The sequence below is a fragment of the Crinia signifera genome, chromosome 11 (assembly GCF_055691185.1).
Source record: "Crinia signifera chromosome 11, ASM5569118v1, whole genome shotgun sequence".
Lineage (NCBI taxonomy): Eukaryota > Metazoa > Chordata > Amphibia > Anura > Myobatrachidae > Crinia > Crinia signifera.
The window spans coordinates 70,711,630-70,738,129 of NC_139227.1; the positions used below are offsets into that span (position 1 = coordinate 70,711,630).

General features: G+C 46.0%; 1 long non-coding RNA gene across 1 annotated transcript; it reads right to left on the reverse strand.

Moving 5' to 3' along the window:
• Positions 1-9,468: 9,468 nt before the first annotated feature.
• Positions 9,469-26,188, reverse strand: LOC146045747 (uncharacterized). Its single transcript, XR_014465582.1, has 4 exons — positions 26,078-26,188; positions 25,365-25,548; positions 20,683-20,866; positions 9,469-10,280 (listed from the first exon to the last, which is right to left on the reverse strand). It is a non-coding gene; the product is annotated as an uncharacterized LOC146045747 (long non-coding RNA).
• Positions 26,189-26,500: the final 312 nt, after the last annotated feature.

The following is a 26,500-nucleotide window of genomic DNA, read 5'->3' on the forward strand; positions in this document are numbered from 1 at the left end:
GCTGCCGCCGGATTAACTCTATGTGCGCTGGCACTGACAGTTCTGGGGTTTACATCATATAACTCGAAGTCAATAGATTACGGAATGACAAAGAAGGGCCTGACGTGGAGGATGATGTGGTGCAAGCAGAGGTGTAACTAGTACTTTGTGGGCCCCATAGCAACATCTTGAATGGGCCCCCTCCCACCCAGGGCCGGTGCTAGGGTGTTCGGTGCCTCCCTGCAAACTCTAAATTTGCGCCCTCCCATACCTTATAAAATAGCACATTTTAGAGAGTGCCTGACTCGCCACCTCCCCAAATCACCACCGCCATATCCCCTAGCAACCATGCGAGGGGATGTGCCACAAAGACACATCCCCTCGCATGTGCCCACAGCGCCGCCCATCGAACGATTTCTCCTGCCTTCACAAATATAAGTTAGTGGAGACTGACTTATATTTGTGGGGTCCCGGAGTGACGCATATATATATACCGGACCTCACTTGATATTCTTAAATTACAGCATGCTCTTTACATTTACAAAAAAGTCCCCCTATGCCAGTGGTTCCCAAACTGTGTGCCGTGGCTCCCTGCGGTGCCTCGGGACACTTGCAGGGGTGCCCTGGGTTGGTGGTCCAGGACCAACTCCAACTCATAAAATGTGTACAAACAGAAGCAAATCCTGCCCTTTACCACATAACTGCCACTAAGAATCGCATATAAACCCTATCTAATTACATTTTTTTTGGCCTAGGGGTGCCGTGAAAAAATTCTGATACTCTAGGGTGCCGTGATTCAAAAAAGATTGGGAACCCCTGCCCTATGCACAAACATAGTTCTTCAGGCAGTGCTTGCTTAAAAGTCAAGTGAAAGAATAGAGATGGAAAATTCCCTCCACTGGCGCCTATAAATATATGGTATTAAATGACGTTCCTATATCAACTGGAACGGTCCTCTTCTCCAAAAAAATGACATGCATATGAGGTGATATGTAATCCTACGTTACTTTTTGATATAGTAGCGGCTCCTCTTCTCCTATGTCGACTGCTTATGTATGGTTAGGAGAGACACCAGGTCTCGAATCCACATTCGAATTTATACTCGATCCAGTTAAGGTCCCAAAAGAAAATGGAGAAGGGGCATATATGGTGCAATACCACCTTTTATTGAATAAAATACAATGGAAATGTAAATACACAAAGAGAAATAGAAATGGCTAATTACCGGATGGGATGGAGAGACTGAACCAACAGCTCTCAAAAGCGCATGTGTACAAAGGATGATGGCCCGGAATCCGTCACCCGATGTTGGCTCCAACCAGTGTAGTAACCAGATCCAATTCAATTTTTTAAAAATCAACACCAAAGTCCTCCAAACGCGTTTTCGGTCATCACTATGACCTTTTTCAAGGAGAATAGCTTTGGTGCTGCTGAAAGGGATTATATACCCCTATCCTCCAATCACAATGAGTCACATGGGCTGCTAAGCCAATCACAACATTCCTATACTTTACACGTAAATCCCGCCAAAATAGTGACCCCAGTCCTACTTAAAAAGGATTCCCCCATGTTACGCTGATTTCCGGCTACTTCCGGTTATGTAAAACATAGTCAGAAACGTCCAGAAAATATAAGGTGCATACAGTTGTCTTGCGTGCTGTCCTGACGGTATTTCATATGATCCAGATAGAGCGCGCTCAAAAGCCGACTCGCTCATCATCCCCGCGGCTCCCCTCCGTCGGACCGGATGTTGATTTCCGATCACGCCAGACCGGATGTTGTTTTCCGATCCCGGAAGTGCGTCTTGTTGCTTCTGTTCCCCGCAAGTCTGAGATTCACAGGTTCCCAGATCTCTGTCAGGTTGGATGTGAGGGGTTATGCTTAAAAGTGTTTTGTATATTTTCAAAGTGAATCCAAAACTGCATGCATGGACCAGTATAAACATGTAGAAAATATTATAACACATCCAGCATAGCCATTTCTCCATGCTGGATGTGTTATAATATTTTCTACATGTTTACTTTAAACTGGTCCATGCATTCAATTTTGGATTCACTTTGAAAAATATACAGTACAAAACCCTTTTAAGCAAGCACTGCCTGAAGAACTATGTTTGTGGATAGGGGGGCATATATATATATATATATATATATATTTATATATATAACCAGGACAAACGAGGCGGCACTCGAAGACTTGTGAAAAAATCAAATGCGTGTATTAACAGACATCTACGTTTCGGGGATAGGTTTCCCCTTCATCAGGATGAAGGGGAAACCTATCCCCGAAACGTAGATGTCTGTTAATACACGCATTTGATTTTTTCACAAGTCTTCGAGTGCCGCCTCGTTTGTCCTGGTTATATTCTGTGCTGGTTAAGCACGTCTAGGAAGGCACCGGAGCAAGTCATCCCCTCGGGGGACGTTGGAGTGCCGGGGCATCACCGCATCCTATATATATATATATATATATATATATAAATAAACACAGAGGTGGCAGTGGCACTCACAGAATAAACACTCATAGACACTTCTCAACCAATTCTAATTAACCCTGTGAGTGCCACTGCCACCTCTGTATACAGATGGTGCAGTGGCGTAAGTTCCTACGAGGTGCCCGGAGGCGGTATAGACAGTGATGCCCCCTCCCCACCCCACACAGCATAATGGAAAAATATATATATTATATATATATCTGGATGTGTGTATAGATATATATAGATATATCTATATATATCTATACACATATAGGTGTACAGAGTATATATTATATATATATATATATATATATATACACATACATACATATGTGTATATATATACACATACTATATATATATATATATATATATATGCATAATACACACATATATAGTCACTGTATGACCTAAAAAGATTAACTCAGCCAAGCCACACTTACTTGCTATGTAGCTGTAAGTGGCTGCTGTGATATGCAGTCACACTGGGAATGGATCCGTGCTTGACTGCCTTCTTCTGCAGCCTACACACCAGCCAATCAGGGTGCTGCAGGCTGCAGCTTCAAATATCATTGGACAGCCGAGCTGTCGCTCAGCTGCCCAGAATAGCTCTGTGTGCAGCGCACAGGCACCTGACGTGAGCAGTTCAGTTGCAGTGTCAGTGTGCCCGGCAGTAGAGAGTGGGATTAGGGACTGGAGGGCAGCGGCGCGGATCGGACCATTCATAGAGATCTGATCCGCGGCGTGACAGCAGTAGGAGACCCTTTGAGAGCGGCGTCAACCTGCTCCAATACTCCAGCTGCAGCCGCTCGATGCCCCCCAATGCTGTGCGCGCCGGCACAGTGTAATGAAGTCGGGCAGCGCCATTCAGCGGGTAGGTCCGCGGCTGCTGCTCAAATTGAATTAAATATCCCTCCTGTCCAGACCATGTTTCTGCCCTGCTGCCGGCACTGCTGCCTGTCATATACTTTGACAGGCGCAGGCTGCGGCAGCTGGGAGCTAAGCTACAGTATCGGAGGAGGGGGGTAGCGCCTTCACGGGCCGGCGCCTACCTGCTTTGCAGGCTTTGCTGAGCGGGTAGCGCCGGCCCTGCTCCCACCATTGTCTCTACATTGCCCTTTAGACGGGCAAACGTGAGAGTATAGGAGAATGAGAGACATGCAGTGCACTGTGAATAGCGCTAGGAGGAAGCTCCCAGAGATATTTAAATCAGCGCGCTATTATGTTGGAGAATGCCGGTACTCGCTGGTGTTTAGTGCAAGTACTAGCATTCTGCCGCAATGCTGTTTGAGCCATGTTAGGGCACAAAACAGCATTGCACAGATATTTTTGTAAGATTTTTGCTCACACCACTTCTGGGATATGAGCAGAAATACACAACTTGGGCATAGCAGCATGCTGATTTGAATAGCTCCTGGGAGTGCTCTCACTGTGCTATTTACGGTGCGTTGAATTAAATTGACCCCAAAGAGGGTGTCTGGGTAAGATTGAGAGCAAAAGAGAGAGGAGCAATAAAGAGAGGGAGAGAGGGGTGGTCAGGGAAAGAGAGAGGGCTTCATGGCACAAGAGGGAATGAGAGAAAAAGGATGTCAAAGAGAGAAGAGTAGAGGAGGAGCAAGAGAGGGATGGGTACAAGCAGGAATGAAAGAGAATGTTGGAGGGTGGAAGAGAGAAAAAGGGGAGAAAGAGTGAGAGTGTCAGGGAGTGACCGTGAGTGAGAGAGAGCAAGCTTGTCAAGGCAAGAGAGAGCATCAGTTAGACTGTCAGAGTGAGTGATTGAGAGGGAGGAAAGAGAGCGAGAGAGAGAGAGAGAGAGGGGGGGAGTGTGGGGAAAGGGGTGGGGTGGAGAGTGAGAGGGGAGAAAGGGAATAGAGAAGGAGAGGATAGGGGGGAAATAAAGGAAGAGATGGGTAACAGAAGAGGAGAGGGAGGCATAGAGGAGGAGATGGCAGAAGAGGTGGAGAGGGGGATAGAGGAGGAGAGGTGGTAGAAGAGGAAAGGAGGGATAGAGGAGGAGAGGGGTGGCAGAGGAGGAGAGGGACAGATAGAGGAGAAGATGGAGGTAGAGGTGGAGAGGGTAGGGGAGGAGATGGGGTAGAAGAGGAAAGGGAGTTGAGGCAGAGAGAGGAAGAGAGATGGAGGGGTGGTAGAAGTGGGGAGGGGGAGTAGAGGTGAAGAGTGGGTAGAGGCACAGAGGGGTAGTAGAGAAGTGGGGAGAAGGGAGAGCATGTTTGTGACGTAGTCATTTTAACCCTCCTAATCCTCACATACTAGCTGCACTTGTGGTCTCCTGCTACAGGTAACCTGTGCCGGGACTTCAAGTGTAGATAACCAGCACGGACTCGGAGTCTCCATCTTCTGCTCACCCCTTCCTCTGCTTACCAGGTGCCGGATCACCTTCTCTCACTAGGGCGCAGGATCAGCTTCTCTCTCCGGGCGCAGGATCATCTTCTTTCACCGGGCGCAGGATCAGCTAGCTTCTCTCACCGGATGCAGGATCTCTTTTCTCCTCTCTCCTGACGCTGGGTCTCCTTCCTCCACTTACACAGCACTGGGGCTCCTTCCTCCGCTTACACGGCGCTGGCGCTCCTTCCTCCGCTTACACGGCGCTGGGGCTCCTTCCTCCGCTTACACGGCGCTGGGGCTCCTTCCTCCGCTTACACGGCGCTGGGGCTCCTTCCTTCTCTAACACGGCGCTGGGGTTCCCTCCTTCTCTAACACGGCGCTGGGGCTCCTTCCTTCTCTAACACGGCGCTGGGGCTCCTTCCTCCGCTTACATGGCGCTGGGGTTCCTACCACAACTAACCAGTGCCGTGTCTCCTTCCTCCACTCTCCCTGCACCATGTCACCTACTTCCGCTTACCCAGCGTGGGGTTTCAACCCATTCACCAGGTCTAGCTATGGCAGTGCTGCAGGCACTTCAGTTGCGCCGCGGAGTGAGGGCACTGTACAGCGGTGCAACCATTGTACGCGAGTAGGTATTTAAACAGAAAACAACGAAAAGGGTGCTGGGGAATGCCTGCTGAGGCCCCGGGCCCCCCAAGCCACCGGGCCCCATAGCAACTGCATCCCCTGCACCCTCTATACTTAATCCACTGGGTGCGAGCGTAGTTGGGTTTGACAAGTTTAGGATCTAGAACCAGGTTAAAATGCTTAAATGGGAAATGGGAAAAAGCGGCAATATACCGTTTAACAAGTGCGGTGTGAAAAGGGTATTAGCTGTGAAATTAAACAATAACAGAAAATTATGCAGGCAATAATAACAGTATAATGTGAGTAAGTCTGGAGCAAGAGAGACTTTAAGAGAATATGTCATTGAAACATAGGGCCTTATTCATACTAGAGATGAGCGGGTCCGGATCCCCGAGACCCGACAGATCCTAATATCGGGGATCCGGGCCAGATCCGAGCCGGCTCGGGAGTTCCCGAGGCCGAACGTCATCATCGCGCTGTCGGATTCTCGCGGGAGTGAGATCTTATAAAAGACGCACGCGCGCCCCGCCATCTTCACTCCAATCTTGGAGAGGGAAGAGGGTGGTTTGGAAGCTCTGTGTGCTCCGTGCTGTGCTCTGTGCCATGTGCTCCGTGCTGTGCTCCGTGACCTGCCCTGTGCCCTCATTGCCCTGTGCTGTGCTCCGTGCCATGTGCTCCGTGCTGTGCTATGCTCCGTGACCTGCCCTGTGCTGTGCTCCGTGACCTGCCCTGTACCCTCACTGCCCTGTGCTGTGCTCCGTGACCTGCCCTGTGCCCTCACTGCCCTGTGCTGTGCTCCGTGACCTGCCCTGTGCCCTCACTGCCCTGTGCTGTGCTCCGTGACCTGCCCTGTGCCCTCACTGCCCTGTGCTATGCTCCGTGACCTGCCCTGTGCCCTCACTGCCCTGTGCTGTGCTCCGTGACCTGCCCTGTGCCCTCACTGCCCTGTGCTGTGCTCCGTGACCTGCCCTGTGCCCTCACTGCCCTGTGTTGTGATTTATTTAGCCCTGAACCCTGTGTTTTTTGTGATTTAACTAACTAACTCAGTGCTGCAGTGCTCACAAGCAGGGGCTGCAGTGCTGCTGAGTAGTACACTGTGTACAGGGGCTGCAGTAATACAAGGGGCTGTGTCCAGTGTGACAGCCTATATCTTATCCATTGTCCAGTGTCACGAGTCACTCACGACATATATCCTGTGTCCTGTCCTGTGTGACGACTGACGACATATCCTGTGTCCAGTGTGACGACATATATCCTGTGTCCAGTGTGATGACAATATATCCTGTGTCCAGTGTCACAAGTCACAACATATATCCTGTGTCCAGTGTGACATGTAATGTGTGCCGGCATATATCCTGTGTCCAGCGTGACATATATCCATTGCCCAGTGTGACGACATATATCCAGTGTCCAGTGTGACGACATATATCCTTTGTCCAGTGTGACGACATATATCCTGTGTCCAGTGTGACGACATATATCCTGTGTCCAGTGTGACGACATATATCCAGTGGCCAGTGTGACGACAATATATCCTGTGTCCAGTGTCACAAGTCACAACATATATCCTGTGTCCAGTGTGACATGTAATGTGTGCCGGCATATATCCTGTGTCCAGCGTGACATATATCTATTGTCCAGTGTGACGACATATATCCAGTGTCGAGTGTGACGACATATATCCAGTGTCCAGTGTGACGACATATATCCTGTGTCCAGTGTGACGACATATATCCAGTGGCCAGTGTGACGACAATATATCCTGTGTCCAGTGTCACAAGTCACAACATATATCCTGTGTCCAGTGTGACATGTAATGTGTGCCGGCATATATCCTGTGTCCAGCGTGACATATATCCATTGTCCAGTGTGACGACATATATCCAGTGTCCAGTGTGACGACATATATCCTGTGTCCAGTGTGACGACATATATCCTGTGTCCGGTGTGACGACATACATCCTGTGTCCAGTGTGACGACATATATCCTGTGTCCAGTGTGACGACATATATCCTGTGTCCACTGTGACGACATATATCCATTGTCCAGTGTGACGACATATATCCAGTGTCCAGTGTGACGACATATATCCAGTGTCCAGTGTGACGACATATATACAGTGTCCAGTGTGACGACATATATCCAGTCTCCAGTGTGACGACATATATCCTGTGTCCAGTGTGACGACATATATCCTGTGTCCAGTGTGACGACATCTATCCAGTGTCCAGTGTGACGACATATATCCTGTGTCCAGTGTCACAAGTCACAACATATATCCTGTATCCAGTGTGACATGTAATGTGTGCCGGCATATATCCTGTGTCCAGCGTGACATATATCCATTGTCCAGTGTGACGACAAATATCCAGTGTCCAGTGTGACGACATATATCCAGTCTCCAGTGTGACGACATATATCCTGTGTCCAGTGTGACGACATATATTCTGTGTCCAGTGGGACGACATATATCCAGTGTCCAGTGTGACGACATATATCCAGTGTCCAGTGTGACGACATATATCCTGTGTCCAGTGTGACGACATATATCCTGTGTCCAGTGTGACATCTAACCATTGTGTGACGGCATATATCCTGTGTCCAGGAGTGACATATATCCATTGTCTAGTGTGATGACATATAGCCTGTGTCCAGTGTGATGACATATATCCAGTGTCCAGTGTGACATATCCTGTGTCCAGTGTGACGACATATATCCTGTGTCCAGTGTGACAGGGGCTGTGTCCAGTGTACAGGCAGGGCCGGATTAACAATGGACCTGATGGAGCTACAGCTCCAGGCCTACTCTCAAAATAGGCCCATCTTGTAGCTGAGGATCAGGGCTTTCCAACGAGCCCAGCCCTGCATCGATAGCCTCCCGGGAACCGAAGATACCGCCAGGCAAAGCTGGAATGTTTTCCCCATATGATAACATGGGACCTGACCCCAGACTGGTTCCAACGGCTGCCAGTTCCCTCTCTGGCATCACAGAAGCTCAAGGTTCAGTCGAACCCAAATTGCTAGGCCTTCAATCTGATACCAGGCTGGTCCATATGGGTTCATTGGTTCCAGAGATATTGTGGGTAAACCGATTTTTTTCATTTATGAAATGTAATTTCATGGCTGTTCATGTTGTTTGAGGACAGATTTCTCTGGAACCAAACTGCCCAGTTTCATGGGACCAAAATCATTCGAAGGCTACTCAAAAGTTCTTCAATATGATACTGGTCTCATGTAAATGGGTCAGTTGGTTCTGAAGATATAGCTGGTTGGTTAAATGGGGAGGGGTGGTTTTCTCTCCCCCTCACACCAGAAAATGCAGGGACTAGGCTGGTGTAAAAAGGGCCAGCCCGGGAATGTCCCTGCATGATTCTGGGACCATATTCCCAGGTAAATCCCTGCATTTTCTGGTGTGAAAGGGGTATTATTTCAAATAGCCGGGACCTGCATTGCTCTGAATACAGCCAGTGAGCCCCTTCTCTCTGCTCGGCTGTCAATGGCTGTCATTTCTGCCCGGCGGCAGCTGTTCCCCAGTTACCGCGAACATGTATTCCCCCTTGGCAATGAGCATGTAATCCCCCATGGCAACGAGCATGAAACCCCTGACACAGTGGCGTAGCTACGTTTTGGGCGCCCCCCCGCCGTTAGGGGAGGGGCGCCCCCTCCGTCGCCACCCCGCCGAGCACCCCTACCCCGCCGAGCACCCCTACCCCGCCGCCCATGCAAACCCCCCCTCAATCCCCCACAGCCTTACCTATCGCGCTGGTCCCGGCGGCTCCGTTCTTTTGCTGAGGACCACCAGAAAATGGCCGCCCCCATACAGCAGACAGTTTCAGAGAACTGTGTGCTATATGGGGGCGGCCATTTTGTGGTGGTCCTCAGCAGAAGAACGGAGCCGCCGGGACCAGCGTGATAGGTAAGTCTGCGGGGGATTGAGGGGAGGTTTAACTATAGCACCGCAGCCCCCGGCGCCCCCACATGCACAGCGCCCCCCCCCCCCCGCGGTGGTGGGGGATGCGGTGCTATAGTTACGCCCCTGCCCTGACAATAAGCATGAAGGTATATAACACTAATGTAGCAGAATTTTTAATGGACATTATGGTGTGTGGCTTAACATGTAACGGGCATTATGGTATAAATGTTTAATGCGCGCCTTTGGCGCGCAATGCCCCTGTTTATGAAGCATGTTGTGCATTATTGCTCAATCCATTTGCCATAGTGTGAATTTTTGCTCATTCCATGTGGCATAATGTGTAAGAGGCAAGTACAGTATAAGGGGGTTACTATTGTGTTGCATGATTTGTATAAGGGGTATATGGTGTGGTAAACTTAGGTGACCACATTAAAGGTGCTGAAATGTTGTCTACCAAATTTGAGCTTTCAGTATTTTTTTTATGACTGGAGTGCCGCCTCACCACGCTAGTATCTTAGGACATCGGCATCCTGCGGGTGCACCTTTGGAGGGCACCCACCAATATATCTCCCTGCATTTTTCCTATGCCAGTCCCCTGCCTTTTCCAGGCATATATAATTAATTTAAAGTATTTACACAAATACAGACACACCCATGAGCAGACCACCCAACCAGAACACTGGTCACACCCCCCACATTATTAGGTGCTGGCCACAACCACTAATATTGCGCATAATAGGCCCTTGATCATTTTCAGCTCCAGGCCCATTCACACCTTAATCTGGCACTGTGTACAGGAGCTGTGTCCAGAGGCTGTGTCCATTGTCCAGGGGCTGTGTCCAGGGTGACAGGCTGTGTCCAGTGTCCAGGGGCAGTATCCAGGGGCTGTGTCCAGGGGCAGTGTCCAGTGTCCAAGGGGCTGTGTCCAGTGTGACAGGCTGTGTCCAGTGTAAAGTAAGGAAAATAAATAAAAGTAATAAATAAAATAAAAACACATTTTTGGAGGATGATGGAGAAGTAAATAGTGGGAGATCAGCAACCTGATAGAAGTGCTGAAGCTGCTACCACTAGTCATGACAAGGCCGATACCTCTTTGTATTTTTTGCTCTTTGGAGCATTTCTCTTTTTTTGGGATAGTTTATTAAACTGCCACCCTGTCTGCCGCTGCAGTGCCGCTCTGCTTCCAAGATGTGCCAGGTTGGAAGTGTAAGGTCCACATGTACAGTATGTGATGCCCACTGCTGTCGCTTAGCTCAGTCATCCAGCTACCTCGGTATACCCTTTTGGCCCAACTACATTAAATTAAAACAATTTTGTAAGCTGTGAAGTGATCAAAGTTGACTAGAAATGAGTGGAAACTAATGTTATTGAGGTTAATAATACTTTAGGGGCAAAAACAGGCCCAAATTCTGTTATTTTAGCCATTTTTAGCATTTTTTCATAAAAATCCAGATCCAAAACCAAAACCAAAACCCACAAGGGTGGTTTTTCCAAAACCAATCCAGATCCAAAACACGAAGGGAGATCCAGATCCAAAACCAAAATCAAAACCCGAAAAAGTGGCCGCCACACATCTCTAATTCATACCCCTTTCACACTGCAGCTATAACACAGTAAATTGCAGATTTTTAACCGTTTCAAAACAGTTATAGCTGCAGTGTGAAAGTGCCAGTTTTAAATTACCGATTCAAGTGAACCGGTAATTCAAAACGGTTAAAAAGCAGTCCTACACGGTTCAGACCCGTTATTTCTGCAGTGTGAACGGGTCTGAACCGGTATTTTGTACCCTACACTGGACCCCCCCCCCTCCCCTGGTACCTGGCCAGCGGGATCTCGACCCCCTCCTCCCCCAGTAGCACACGCCCCAGGAGTCTAAGGGCCCTCAGCTGAAAGCTGAGGGTCCCCTCTTTCCATGGGTATAAGAATTGTAAAAATCGGCCCTTGGGAACCGGAGATATCTGACTTCAAAACAGTGGTCCCCATCCAAGCCTGTTAATTAATTTCCAGTCAGATATTTCAGGTTCTGTCTGACATAGAGTTTTTATGATGATATATTCCAAAATCTGGGACTCTCCCTCTTTGATGGGAAGTGGTACATCTGTCAGAATGAACTTAGGTCTACAGTCATTAGGTCGACCCCACTAGGTCGACTGGCAGGAAGGTCGACTTGACTTAAGGTCGACATGGGCAAAGGTCGACATGACTGAAGGTCGAATTTGCATAAAGGTCGACATGAGGAAGGTCGACTGGTCATAAGGTCGACATAGGTTTTTCACTGTTTTTTTGATCCGAATGTCGACACAGTCGACGTGGACACAGTTGGCAATGAGAATCGGACCTTCGCATCGCTCGCTTCGCTCGCAATGCTTCGGGCACACTATTTTATTCTCCCACCACGCCCTAGTGGATGGTAGGGCATGAAATACCGCCTGTCGGCACATGTCGGCTCAAAAAACAGTGAAAAACCCATGTCGACCTTATGACCAGTCGACCTTCCTCATGTCGACCTTTATGCAAATTCGACCTTAAGTCATGTCGACCTTGGCCCATGTCGACCTTAAGTCAGGTCGACCTTCCTGCCAGTCGACCTAGTGGGGTCGACCTAATGACTGTAGACCTAAGTTCATTCTGACAGATGACCGCTTCCCCTTTGATGGACACTAGTAGCTTGTCTCTACTGTTCCCAGAACTAGAGATATCAGCCTTCCAGCAGCTGGTTACTGCTCCAGCTCCACACACCTGGTATGTTGTTTTATATATTCGTTGGCAGATTGCTCTGCCCCCTGAACTCTGACACCCTAGTCCCCACTACCATTTGGTAGGTGGGATTCTCTAGTTTATAATTCCATTCAAATCTAAGCAATCTATTTCCAGGAACTGGAGATATCTGCAGTCAAGCAAGCTGTCCTCCCACCAGAAAATTATGAATAATAAGCCCACTCCACTATACACCCCTCCTCTGCATATTAAACATCCTCTACCACCCTGGAAGTTATGTATCAGGACCCCTTCATTCAGCCCAATGCCCCCTTCTCCCACCCCATCTCCCACCATCTGTGCAGTAAAGGGGTAATTAGTGGAAATTACTGATCCAGGCCCTACATGCTGAGCTGTTGATATAATACCCCCTAACACCCGCCGGACATCAAAGCTTCCCCCACCCCTACCGCTGGAGGATCGGTAGGGGCCCCAATACATTGCTATGCGCAGGGGTCTACACTGCTGTTGACGCCCCTGTATGTATTTTTGTATGTATGTATGTGTGTGTATGTATGTATATATATACAAAGCAGGGTCCCAGGAGAATCCAAGAACAGACACGGCACTGCAGCTTCTTGATGAAAAAACAAACTTTGTTTATTTGCCTCGACGGGCCGTTTCGGGGCATATAATTCCTTTCTCAGGAGAATGCAAATAGTACAAAGTATACATGCATCATACAGCGTTTAAAAAGGAACATTTGGCGCCACACTCACCTCATTACCTGCAGAGTCCACTCCCAGCCCACCGCAGATGACACGCGCGCCCAGCAGTGACGTATCTGGCTCACACCCATCTACGTCACGGCCATAGCAACGCGTCTCAACCCACGGTAGTCATGGTAATGGACGCCGCTACCTAACACCGCCGTAGGACAGCGCACGGAGTACCCGCCACGGGAGGGCATACACGGAGTCTCTCACTCTGCCGCGCACGCCGCCCCGTCACGGACATCCATGAGCCATCCACCAACACCACAGCCAAGCCCCCGAATCGTCCCCCCAGAGACCTCACACGCCTCAGCAGGGACTCACCGCGGGCATGGCAGGCAGTTGGCCACAGCGATGTCGGTATTGGCAACCAGGAGGGTGCCGCGCCGACAATCCCACAAATACATAACCATCTTTACAATATTGCACCATGTAAGTATCACAAATACTATATTCAATAATTGTAACGTGTATGGAAACTTTTACACCTGAAGGAAAACTGGGGAATAGGGCTACTGGCGAAACCCCAACAACAAAAAAAAACGACACTCAGCAGCCACCCCATGGGTGTGTTGGAAGAGCTGCCAATTATTTTTAAATGATAACCATTATATCCAACTCATTGATAATTTAATAACTCAAAGGCTTAAACCAGGACAATGCCAGGTACGTCAGTCAGTTATACATAATGTGTGCTGTTAGTGGTTTTATTGTATTCTTGTTATGTAATACGATCCACAAAAAATTCCTAGTGTGCACAAGCACACATGGCCAATAAAGTTGATTCTGATACATAGATCTTTTAATAATTATGCTAGGACACTACCAGTAGATGGGTGATGGGGCTTCATAGCACATTCCTGACAGGGGCCCCAATACATTGCTATGCGTAGGGGTCTACACTGCTGTTGACGCCCCTGTATGTATGTATGTATGTATGTATGTATGTATGTATGTAAAAAGAAAAAAGTTTGGTACCGTGTTAGCCAGTTGATAAGAAAAGTTTTATTGTTCCTCAGTGAGAAAAACAAAATAGCAATCTAGCAAATATGATACCTTTTAATGGCTAACAAAAATAAATGTTGTTAAAATGCAAGCTTTCGAGACTTCTTAGGTCTCTTCCTCAGGCATGGTATAACAAGGTGTGTGAAGAACCACATATATATACACAGCAAAGTAGGAACAAGATGTGATAGATGGACATTCTTAAGATCAAAACAAAACAAAATAACAGAATGAGCTTGTAAATTGAGTCCTTAATTGGTTTGTAGATAAGTAGTGTGAAAGTTTTATTGTCTCTAAGTTGATGACAGACCAGAGTTAGAGCTCCGATGCCCTCACTCTCTCTGGGCCAGTCTCCTCAGATGTTGTAGTGGGCCATAAATCCCTCGGATAGATTCAGTCCTGTGTTAAGGGTGTCAAACGTTGTCATTAATTTGTATTCCCAGACCCTCCTGTCTCTTTGTGATTTGAAATTTCCTTTTAGTATAATCACTTTCATATGATCCTGATTGTGTCCTGGGCTGCAGAAATGTTTGGCCACAGGAAAGTGTGTCTTTTTTTCTTTTATTGTGTGGCGATGGGACCTCATCCTTGCCTTAAGTTTTTGTCCTGTTTCTCCAATATACAGACCCCCAATAGGACATTTGGTGCACAGAATCAGGTACACTACATTGGTAGTAGAACATGTGAATGTCCCTGGGATCTTATAGTCCTGTTGTGTGTTGGGGATCCGTACACTGTCTATAGTGAGGATATGGGCACAGGTTTTGCAGCTCCTTACATTGCAGGGATAGGTTCCTCTTTGTGTAATGGATGGCAGTGAACTTCGGATTATAATATTTTTCAGGTTTGCAGGTTGTCGGTAACATAGTAGTGGAGGGTCTGGGAATATTGTTTTCAGGCGGTCATCTTTGTGTATGATGTGATGTAGTTTTTTTGCAGTTTTTCTTAGCACCTCAAGCTGTGGGTTGTAGGTGACTACCAGGGGTACACGGTTGTTTCTTTCTCTTTCTTTATATTGGAGAAGTTGATTTCTGGGTATCCTGATGGCTCTGATAATCTGATCGTTGATTGATGTGGGATGATATCCCTGATTTAAAAAGGTCCCTTTAAGTTGTTTTAAGTGGACATCTCTATCTGCTGGGCTGGAGCAGATGCGATGATATCTGATGGCCTGGCTGTAGACAATGGATTTTTTGATGTGTTTCGGGTGGAAGCTGTCCCATCTGAGGTATGAAGGCCGATCCATGGGTTTTCGGTATAGGGTTGTCTGTATTGCGTTGTTTTGAATTGTTATAGTGGTGTCAAGGAAGTTTATCTCGGTATATGAGTAATTCATTGTCAGGTTTATTGTTGGATGAAATCTGTTAAATTTTTCATGGAAATGTATGAGTTCTTGTTCAGAATCAGTCCAGATGATCAGGATATCATCGATGTAACGGAAGTAAGCCAAGGGTTTGATTGAGCAGGATGCCAAGAAGTCACTCTCGAGTTTTGCCATGAACAGATTGGCGTATTGCGGTGCCATTTTACTGCCCATGGCGGTCCCGGTGCGCTGTAGAAATATTTCTTTGCCAAAGGAAAAATAATTGTGTGTAAGGATGAATTTTGTAAGCTGTGTTGCAGGACCAGAAGCAATCCCATTGGACTCAAGATATATCTGGCATGCTGTCAGTCCATCTTCATGGGGGATATTGGAATATAGGGATTCCACATCCATGGTGGCAAGGATGGCTCCATTAGGGAGGGGACCTAGGGTTGATAATTTATTCAGTAGGTCCGTGGTATCTTGGAGAAAGCTGGTTGTATGTCTCACCAGTGGTTTCAGGACACCCTCTACCCATCCTGAGATTTTTTCAGTGAGGGTTCCCACGCATGAGATGATTGGCCTCCCAGGGTTGCCGGGCTTATGTATTTTGGGAAGCATGTAGAATATTCCAATTCTGGGACTGTCGGGTATCAAGTCCAAAAGTTCTGTAGACTCTGCTGACAGCCCCCTGACAAGCCTTCTCAACTCCCTTAAATATTTTTGAGTTGGATCTTTGTCTAGTTTGGTATAGTATTGGATATCCATCAGCTGTCTATTTGCTTCCTTAGTATAGTCCGATGTGTCCATGATGACTATGGCCCCACCTTTGTCTGCAGGCTTGATGGTGATTTTCTTGTTGTTTCTTAAGGTGTGAATAGCTCTTCTTTCTTGCACACTGATGTTAAAGTATTCCTTTTTATGTTTTTCCAATATTGTTGACTGGACCACATTTCTAAAAGAGTCAATATATAGGTCCAAAATGGTACTGCGGCCAGGTGGTGGTGTCCAGACAGAACTCTTCTTGTGGACTGGTCTAATTTGTGTTTGGCTATTTGTAGGTTCTGTCTCCTCTCTGTCATGGAAGAACTCCTTCAGTCTTAGTTTCCTAAAATATTCTTCCATGTCACTACATAGTTCTGTTTTGTCGAGAGGCTTGGTCGGACAGAATGTAAGTCCTCTAGATAGCACACTGACTTCTACTTTAGTGGGTTTGTGAGATGACAAATTAATCACACAGTTAAATTTACCTGTGTCTTGCTGGGAGTTCTGTTCTATCCCTCCAGACTTGGGGTGGACTTTCTGTGTGCTTGAATAAAGTCCTGCTTTTATGCGAAGTCTGTGAAGTTTCTTTTTCTTGTTATTGATTAGACACAGCTGTAGTGTTTTATAATATTGTTGTAGTATCTGTATTGAGTCCTTTGTGAGGGAGCGCTTTAAAATTTGTATTTCCATTTGGACATTTCTCTTGGTGCTGTAGAAGACATGAATAAGGTGGTTTCGCAGTCTCTCAGAAGTCCTGTAGCAGAGATGATGTGCATACCACGGACCTACTGAATAAATTATCAACCCTAGGTCCCCTCCCTAATGGAGCCATCCTTGCCACCATGGATGTGGAATCCCTATATTCCAATATCCCCCATGAAGATGGACTGACAGCATGCCAGATATATCTTGAGTCCAATGGGATTGCTTCTGGTCCTGCAACACAGCTTACAAAATTCATCCTTACACACAATTATTTTTCCTTTGGCAAAGAAATATTTCTACAGCGCACCGGGACCGCCATGGGCAGTAAAATGGCACCGCAATACGCCAATCTGTTCATGGCAAAACTCGAGAGTGACTTCTTGGCATCCTGCTCAATCAAACCCTTGGCTTACTTCCGTTACATCGATGATATCCTGATCATCTGGACTGATTCTGAACAAGAACTCATACATTTCCATGAAAAATTTAACAGATTTCATCCAACAATAAACCTGACAATGAATTACTCATATACCGAGATAAACTTCCTTGACACCACTATAACAATTCAAAACAACGCAATACAGACAACCCTATACCGAAAACCCATGGATCGGCCTTCATACCTCAGATGGGACAGCTTCCACCCGAAACACATCAAAAAATCCATTGTCTACAGCCAGGCCATCAGATATCATCGCATCTGCTCCAGCCCAGCAGATAGAGATGTCCACTTAAAACAACTTAAAGGGACCTTTTTAAATCAGGGATATCATCCCACATCAATCAACGATCAGATTATCAGAGCCATCAGGATACCCAGAAATCAACTTCTCCAATATAAAGAAAGAGAAAGAAACAACCGTGTACCCCTGGTAGTCACCTACAACCCACAGCTTGAGGTGCTAAGAAAAACTGCAAAAAAACTACATCACATCATACACAAAGATGACCGCCTGAAAACAATATTCCCAGACCCTCCACTACTATGTTACCGACAACCTGCAAACCTGAAAAATATTATAATCCGAAGTTCACTGCCATCCATTACACAAAGAGGAACCTATCCCTGCAATGTAAGGAGCTGCAAAACCTGTGCCCATATCCTCACTATAGACAGTGTACGGATCCCCAACACACAACAGGACTATAAGATCCCAGGGACATTCACATGTTCTACTACCAATGTAGTGTACCTGATTCTGTGCACCAAATGTCCTATTGGGGGTCTGTATGTTGGAGAAACAGGACAAAAACTTAAGGCAAGGATGAGGTCCCATCGCCACACAATAAAAGAAAAAAAGACACACTTTCCTGTGGCCAAACATTTCTGCAGCCCAGGACACAATCAGGATCATATGAAAGTGATTATACTAAAAGGAAATTTCAAATCACAAAGAGACAGGAGGGTCTGGGAATACAAATTAATGACAACGTTTGACACCCTTAACACAGGACTGAATCTATCCGAGGGATTTATGGCCCACTACAACATCTGAGGAGACTGGCCCAGAGAGAGTGAGGGCATCGGAGCTCTAACTCTGGTCTGTCATCAACTTAGAGACAATAAAACTTTCACACTACTTATCTACAAACCAATTAAGGACTCAATTTACAAGCTCATTCTGTTATTTTGTTTTGTTTTGATCTTAAGAATGTCCATCTATCACATCTTGTTCCTACTTTGCTGTGTATATATATGTGGTTCTTCACACACCTTGTTATACCATGCCTGAGGAAGAGACCTAAGAAGTCTCGAAAGCTTGCATTTTAACAACATTTATTTTTGTTAGCCATTAAAAGGTATCATATTTGCTAGATTGCTATTTTGTTTTTCTCACTGAGGAACAATAAAACTTTTCTGTATGTATGTATGTATGTATGTATGTATGTGTATGTATGTATATATATATATATATATATATATATATTTTTTTTATTATTAATATTATTTATGTACATTTGGTCTATCTATAATACTTTAACTGACCCGGCATATACTGGGTCACCTAAGTGTCCATCTCCGTGCTTTGCTCCGCCCCTCTGGAAACCCCCTTCTGAAAATCCTGCGTTTGCCACTGGTCGCATATTATTATGGTTATTATACTTTATTTATATGGCACCACAAAGGATCCCCCGGGCCCAATTACAGAGTACATATACAAATGAGGGTAACAGTGACCTACAGCTGAATACAATAGAGGACAAGTACAGGGCACATAACTATAGCTACATCCGCAGGGTATCAGCGTGGTAGAAAACCACAGGGTTTGGTGCTATCAAAGATGGCTTAAGTAAAGGCCCCCATGCACTATGCAAATTCTCTGAAGGGAGAAGTCGCACCTGATCCCCCGCCCAATGTCCAACCTCCGACTCCGCTCCGATGAACACAGGACTGTGCATCAGAACGGATTTTATACACATGCGATTTGGACCGATTTCACCCAATATCTCAGCTTGATCTACCGGAATTGGCCCAAATCGCATAGTGCAGGGGTGGCCAACCGGTCAGAGGTAAAGAGCCGAAAAATATCGGTAGTCAAGCTAAAGAGCCGTCATCATGCGCGCGCCGAAGGCGCATGCGCCAAAAAAAAGGGGCGTAGTCTATTTTGAACCCTTGGGTGGTTGTGATACAAATATGCCTCCAATAGTGCCAGATACACATATGCCCCCCACGGTGCCAGGTATGCACCACACGGTGCCGGGTATGCCCCCACAGTGCCAAAAAGCTGGTATGCCCCCACAGTGCCACAAACTGGTATGCCCCCACAGTGCCACAAACTGCTATGCCCCCACAGTGCCACAAACTGCTATGCCCCCACAGTGCAAATTTCCCAGAAGTAGCACTCATTATTGTTGCTGCTGCTGCCAGGCAAGGAGAGGACAGTCTGGTGTCCCCCTGCAGTCCTCCTGTCATGTCACCGATGGGACGAGAGCACAGCACACCGCGCGTCTCCTTCCCCATCACTTCCCTGTGACTGGGCCGCCCACCAATCGAAGCTCGATGGCCGGCTCCTGATTGGCTGCTGGCCCACGAGCTCTGATTGGCGGACGGCCCAGTCACAAGGATGCACAGTAAGGGGTAGGAGAGATGCACGATGTGCGCTCTCCTCCCCTCAGAAGGAGAAGGGCTTCAGGGAACCGGCAGCAGGGGGGACTGGGACAGACGGTGGGCGGCGGGCAGCAGTGGGAGCAGGAGCCGCACTTTACAAGGGGGAGAGCCGCATGAGGCTCAAGAGCCACAGGTTGGCCACCACTGGCATAGTGTATGGGACATTAAGAGAAGGAAAGCACACGAGGGATGAGGGTCCTGCTCATCTATTCATGAAAATCTTTATCACTATTTATAAATAATACAGACAATATAAGTAAGATTTTAAATCAGTTTTATTTTTCAAAAAGTTTTTTTTTTTTTACGTTTTGGCATTGAGAAAGCAAATAGGTAATGTAACATCATGCCAAATACTGTAGGGAAATGAGAAACCAGTACAGTGGATTTGCAAACCAATATACCCCATTATATATACTCTGCCAAGTTCATAAAAGCTACTTCATACGTTATATTACATTATATATATTCTTACATATTACTTCATTAGTAACCAGTAATAATGCGTTTGTAAATAAACTTTTCCAGTGGCATGAACCTGGCCTGCCATTGGAATTCTGGGATACATGGCGCACCTATAGTTCCTGATTGGACCGCTCTCTCAGTATTGGCAAGTGTTTAGGTTTTCATCCCGCACTAGGGTCTGCACGAATTTCGATATTAACAGATGGAATCAATACCATAGGAGTATGTCATACTTGCTGACAGCAGCAAGTCAGGGGGGCGGGACAGGCAGACGTCATCAAGCCCCACCCCCACGACAGTCAAACAACGTAATTCGCGGACCCGCAAAAAAAGGTCATTTTGTGCTGCAGGGAAGGGGGTGCGGGGGCTGCCTGGCCAATGCGGGAGGATTGCCCACCTTCCCGGGGGACCCGATTTTCGGGAGCCTCACGGCAATTCCAGGAGGGTAGGCAAGCCTGGAGTATGTAATACAATTAGGAACAAATAGAAAAATAATATAATACAAGATAATTAATTACCTCTAAGTAGGAGACTGCTTTGTCCACAGCCTCGTGTCAGAGTAACATGAGGCCCAAAGTGGAGCCAAGTTGGTGGGGTAGAAGTTTGGATTGTGTCTATGATCCTCTATATTAAAGTCCAACCAGAGTCCTATTTCCTTGTCCCACAGAACAGCCTGCACAGCATCCAGTCGCTCCGGCATATCTGTAGCAAATAACAATAACAGAAATGATACAATATAGAAATTATAATACAGCCAATTGGAAAAATGGTGAAATAAACTTTAACAAAAGACCAATTGTTCTGATAATGTTGTTAAATAAAATGGATTGACCTAGGCCCTTATTCAGATCTGATCGCAGTACAAAATTGTTCTCAATATGGGCAAAACCTTGTGCACTGCAGGTGGGGCAGATGTAACATGTGCAGAGAGAGTTACATTTGGGTGGGGTGTTTTGAAACTGAAATCTAAATTGCAGTTTCAAAATAATGCAGTCAGTATTTACCCTGCACAGAAACAAAATCTAACTCTCTGTACACATGTTACATCTGTCCCACCTAGAGGGCACATGGTTTTGCCCATTTTGAGAACAAATTTGTTCTGCGATCAGATCTGAATAAGGGCCCTAATTTGTGTGAATGGCCATACAGCACATGTTGTGATCTTATCAGTGAGAAACACTCTGCGTCCTCCTAGCAGCACAATGTCCATTCTCAAACTATAGCCTGTTACCTCTGCCCTGGTGATGAGAATTTGGATTAACATATCCTCATCTGTCCCAGTCCCCCATCATGGTTTTTGTAAGGATCCTTGGCATAATATCCTTGGCGGTCCTTAATGCATTGTACTGCAGAAAGATAGGACATGAGCTGGTTTATTACAAGGTAACTGTACATGGTTAGTATATTTCTCCTGATTATAAAACTGCCGCGAGAGATGAAGCAGTATTCACACTATACTAAAGTAATTAATAATTTGGCCACTGGAGGCGCACTTCCACTGGCATCTGTGGGCAACATATATTTTCTTTCAGAACTAATACAATTGCTCCCACTGCTGTGTATGGCTACAAACATGCAGAGATAAAAGGTTCTTTGTGCCTATTAACTTTTATCACGTAAATAAGTAAGAGGTAAGACATCCCAGGGGGACCAGAAGACGATACCACTTCTGTAACAGCAGACCCTGGATGAGATACATAGCAGTGCCCTTCTGCCATATGGCAGCTAGTGATGTCACAATGTGCCGATGATGTCACAATGGGCTGTGATGGGTAGAACACTGGCAGCTGACTGCTTCCTGAGTCATATATAATATTGCTGGACTTGTGCCAACACAGATAATTTTTCACTCTTTTCTGAAGATTGAAGTTTGATATAAAATGAAGAAGGCGAAAGCTAATAAAGCTATAGACCACCAAATGACTGTCGCTCTGCGCATCCGTCCCGTTAATTTGACGGAGACTAAGAACCGCGCCCGATGCATCACACACCAGCTCGGACCGCAGACAGTGCTATTGCAGGACCCCGGTGAGGATCCTAACGATGTCCTGCGCTCCACCAGGACAAGAGAAACAACATTCCAATTTAACCAGGTGTTTGACCAGGCAGCTACCCAGGAGACTGTGTATGATTCCACAGTGAAGCCCTTATTGGGTGACATCCTGTCCGGGTACAATGCTGCCATATTTGCCTACGGCCCCACAGGCACCGGAAAGACCTTCACCATGATGGGTAAGGACCGCGAACCTGGAGTAATATATCGCACCCTGAAGGACCTGTTTAAAGCCATTGAGGAGACTGGGGAAAAAAAGAATTTCTCCGTATCATTATCATACGCGGAGATCTATAATGAAACCGTCCGAGACCTATTAAGACCTTCCTCTAGGTCTTTGGTCCTCAGAGAGGATCCCAATGGCAACACCAACATAGAAGGGATTTCTACATTCTCCCTTAGCACTCCTGAGGAAGCCATGACCCTGCTGAAGAAGGGCAACAAGCGGCGCACAGAAGCTCCCACAGCCGCTAATAAGACCTCATCCCGCTCACATGCAGTATTGCAGGTCACCATAAAGCAGACAGCCAGTGATAGTGTGAGCACAGGCAAGTTGTACATGGTAGACCTTGCGGGATCAGAACGAGCAAGCCAGACTAAGAACAGCGGCCAGACCATGAAAGAAGGAGGATACATCAACCGATCCCTTCTTACCCTCAGGATGTGTATCATGGCGCTGCGTGACAGACCAGGCAGCCATATAAACTATCGGGACAGCAAGCTGACCTGGCTGCTAAAGGGAGCACTGAGCGGGAAAAGCCGATTGGTTATGATCACGCACATCAGCCCTGCGGATAGTGCTTATGAAGAATCCCGCAGCACAATGACCTACGGAAGCAAGGCCAAGTTTATCAAGACGCGAGTGGAGAAAAACCGTGTCTGTGTCCCCAATACGACTTCCGAGGGCGTCAGAGGGACCACAGTGCTGCCGGAAGTCCCTCATCCTCCAGAGCATGGCCGTGGGATCCTGCCCAGGTCTGGGAATATTTATCAAGTGAGAAAAAGTGCAAGGCCGCTGCGTGATTTTCCTCCCTGTATCCAGCAAAGAATCCCCAATCGCAATTTGAGACCAAAGCCACAGCATCTTCCGGTGTACACTCCTTTCAAGGTTGGTCATTACACATTGCACACATGAACAGCAATCGGGTCGGCAGTAAAGGTGCCCATACACGTTACAATTATTGTATACAGTATTATATACAATACTGTATTCAATAATTGTAACGTGTATGGAAACTTTTACACCTGAAGGAAAACTGGGGAATAGGGCTACTGGCGAAACCCCAACAAAAAAAAAACGACACTCAGCAGCCACCCCATGGGTGTGTTGGAAGAGCTGCCAATTATTTATAAATGATAACCATTATATCCAACTCATTGATAATTTAATAACTCAAAGGCTTAAACCAGGACAATGCCAGGTACGTCAGTCAGTTATACATAATGTGTGCTGTTAGTGGTTTTATTGTATTCTTGTTATGTAATACGATCCACAAAAAATTCCTAGTGTGCACAAGCACACATGGCCAATAAAGTTGATTCTGATTCTGATACATAGATCTTTTAATAATTATGCTAGGACACTACCAGTAGATGGGTGATGGGGCTTCATAGCACATTCCTGACAGGGGCCCCAATACATTGCTATGCGCAGGGGTCTACACTGCTGTTGACGCCCCTGTATGTATGTATGTATGTATGTATGTATGTGTATGTATGTATATATATATATATATATATATATATATATATATTTTTTTTTATTATTATTATTATTATTAATATTATTTATATACATTTGGTCTATCTATAATACTTTAACTGACCCGGCATATACTGGGTCACCTAAGTGTCCATCTCCGTGCTTTGCTCCGCCCCTCTGGAAACCCCCTTCTGAAAATCCTGCGTTTGCCACTGGTCGCATATTATTATGGTTATTATACTTTATTTATATGGCACCACAAAGGATCCCCCCGGGCCCAATTACAGAGTACATATACAAATGAGGGTAACAGTGACCTACAGCTGAATACAATAGAGGACAAGTACAGGGCACATGACTATAGCTACATCCGCAGGGTATCAGCGTGGTAGAAAACCACAGGGTTTGGTGCTATCAAAGATGGCTTAAGTAAAGGCCCCCATGCACTATGCAAATTCTCTGAAGGGAGAAGTCGCACCTGATCCCCCGCCGAATGTCCAACCTCCGACTCCGCTCCGATGAATACAGGACTGTGCATCAGAACGGATATTATACACATGCGATTTGGACCGATTTCACCCAATATCTCAGCTTGATCTACCGGAATTGGCCCAAATCGCATAGTGTATGGGACATTAAGAGAAGCACACGAGGGATGAGGGTCCTGCTCATCTATTCATGAAAATCTTTATCACTATTTATAAATAATACAGACAATATAAGTAAGATTTTAAATCAGTTTTATTTTTCAAAAAGTTTTTTTTTTTTACGTTTTGGCATTGAGAAAGAAAATAGGTAATGTAACATCATGCCAAATACTGTAGGGAAATGAGAAACCAGTACAGTGGATTTGCAAACCAATATACCCCATTATATATACTCTGCCAAGTTCATAAAAGCTACTTCATACGTTATATTACATTATATATATTCTTACATTTTACTTCATTAGTAACCAGTAATAATGCGTTTGTAAATAAACTTTTCCAGTGGCATGAACCTGGCCTGCCATTGGAATTCTGGGATACATGGCGCACCTATAGTTCCTGATTGGACCGCTCTCTCAGTATTGGCAAGTGTTTAGGTTTTCATCCCGCACTAGGGTCTGCACGAATTTCGATGTTAACAGATGGAATCAATACCATAGGAGTATGTCATACTTGCTGACAGCAGCAAGTCAGGGGGGCGGGACAGGCAGACGTCATCAAGCCCCACCCCCACGACAGTCAAACAACGTAATTCGCGGACCTGCAAAAAAAGGACATTTTGTGCTGCAGGGAAGGGGGTGCGGGGGCTGCCTGGCCAATGCGGGAGGATTGCCCACCTTCCCGGGGGACCCGATTTTCGGGAGCCTCACGGCAATTCCAGGAGGGTAGGCAAGCCTGGAGTATGTAATACAATTAGGAACAAATAGAAAAATAATATAATACAAGATAATTAATTACCTCTAAGTAGGAGACTGCTTTGTCCACAGCCTCGTGCCAGAGTAACATGAGGCCCAAAGTGGAGCCAAGTTGGTGGGGTAGAAGTTTGGATTGTGTCTATGATCCTCTATATTAAAGTCCAACCAGACTCCTATTTCCTTGTCCCACAGAACAGCCTGCACAGCATCCAGTCGCTCCGGCATATCTGTAGCAAATAACAATAACAGAAATGATACAATATAGAAATTATAATACAGCCAATTGGAAAAATGGTGAAATAAACTTTAACAAAAGACCAATTGTTCTGATAATGTTGTTAAATAAAATGGATTGACCTAGGCCCTTATTCAGATCTGATCGCAGTACAAAATTGTTCTCAATATGGGCAAAACCTTGTGCACTGCAGGTGGGGCAGATGTAACATGTGCAGAAAGAGTTACATTTGGGTGGGGTGTTTTGAAACTGAAATCTAAATTGCAGTGTCAAAATAATGCAGTCAGTATTTACCCTGCACAGAAACAAAATCTAACTCTCTGTACACATGTTACATCTGTCCCACCTGGAGGGCACATGGTTTTGCCCATTTTGAGAACAAATTTGTTCTGCGATCAGATCTGAATAAGGGCCCTAATTTGTGTGAATGGCCATACAGCACATGTTGTGATCTTATCAGTGAGAAACACTCTGCGTCCTCCTAGCAGCACAATGTCCATTCTCAAACTATAGCCTGTTACCTCTGCCCTGGTGATGAGAATTTGGATTAACATATCCTCATCTGTCCCAGTCCCCCATCATGGTTTTTGTAAGGATCCTTGGCATAATATCCTTGGCGGTCCTTAATGCATTGTACTGCAGAAAGAGAGGACATGAGCTGGTTTATTACAAGGTAACTGTACATGGTTAGTATATTTCTCCTGATTATAAAACTGCCGCGAGAGATGAAGCAGTATTCACACTATACTAAAGTAATTAATAATTTGGCCACTGGAGGCGCACTTCCACTGGCATCTGTGGGCAACATATATTTTCTTTCAGAACTAATACAATTGCTCCCACTGCTGTGTATGGCTACAAACATGCAGAGATAAAAGGTTCTTTGTGCCTATTAACTTTTATCACGTAAATAAGTAAGAGGTAAGACATCCCAGGGGGACCAG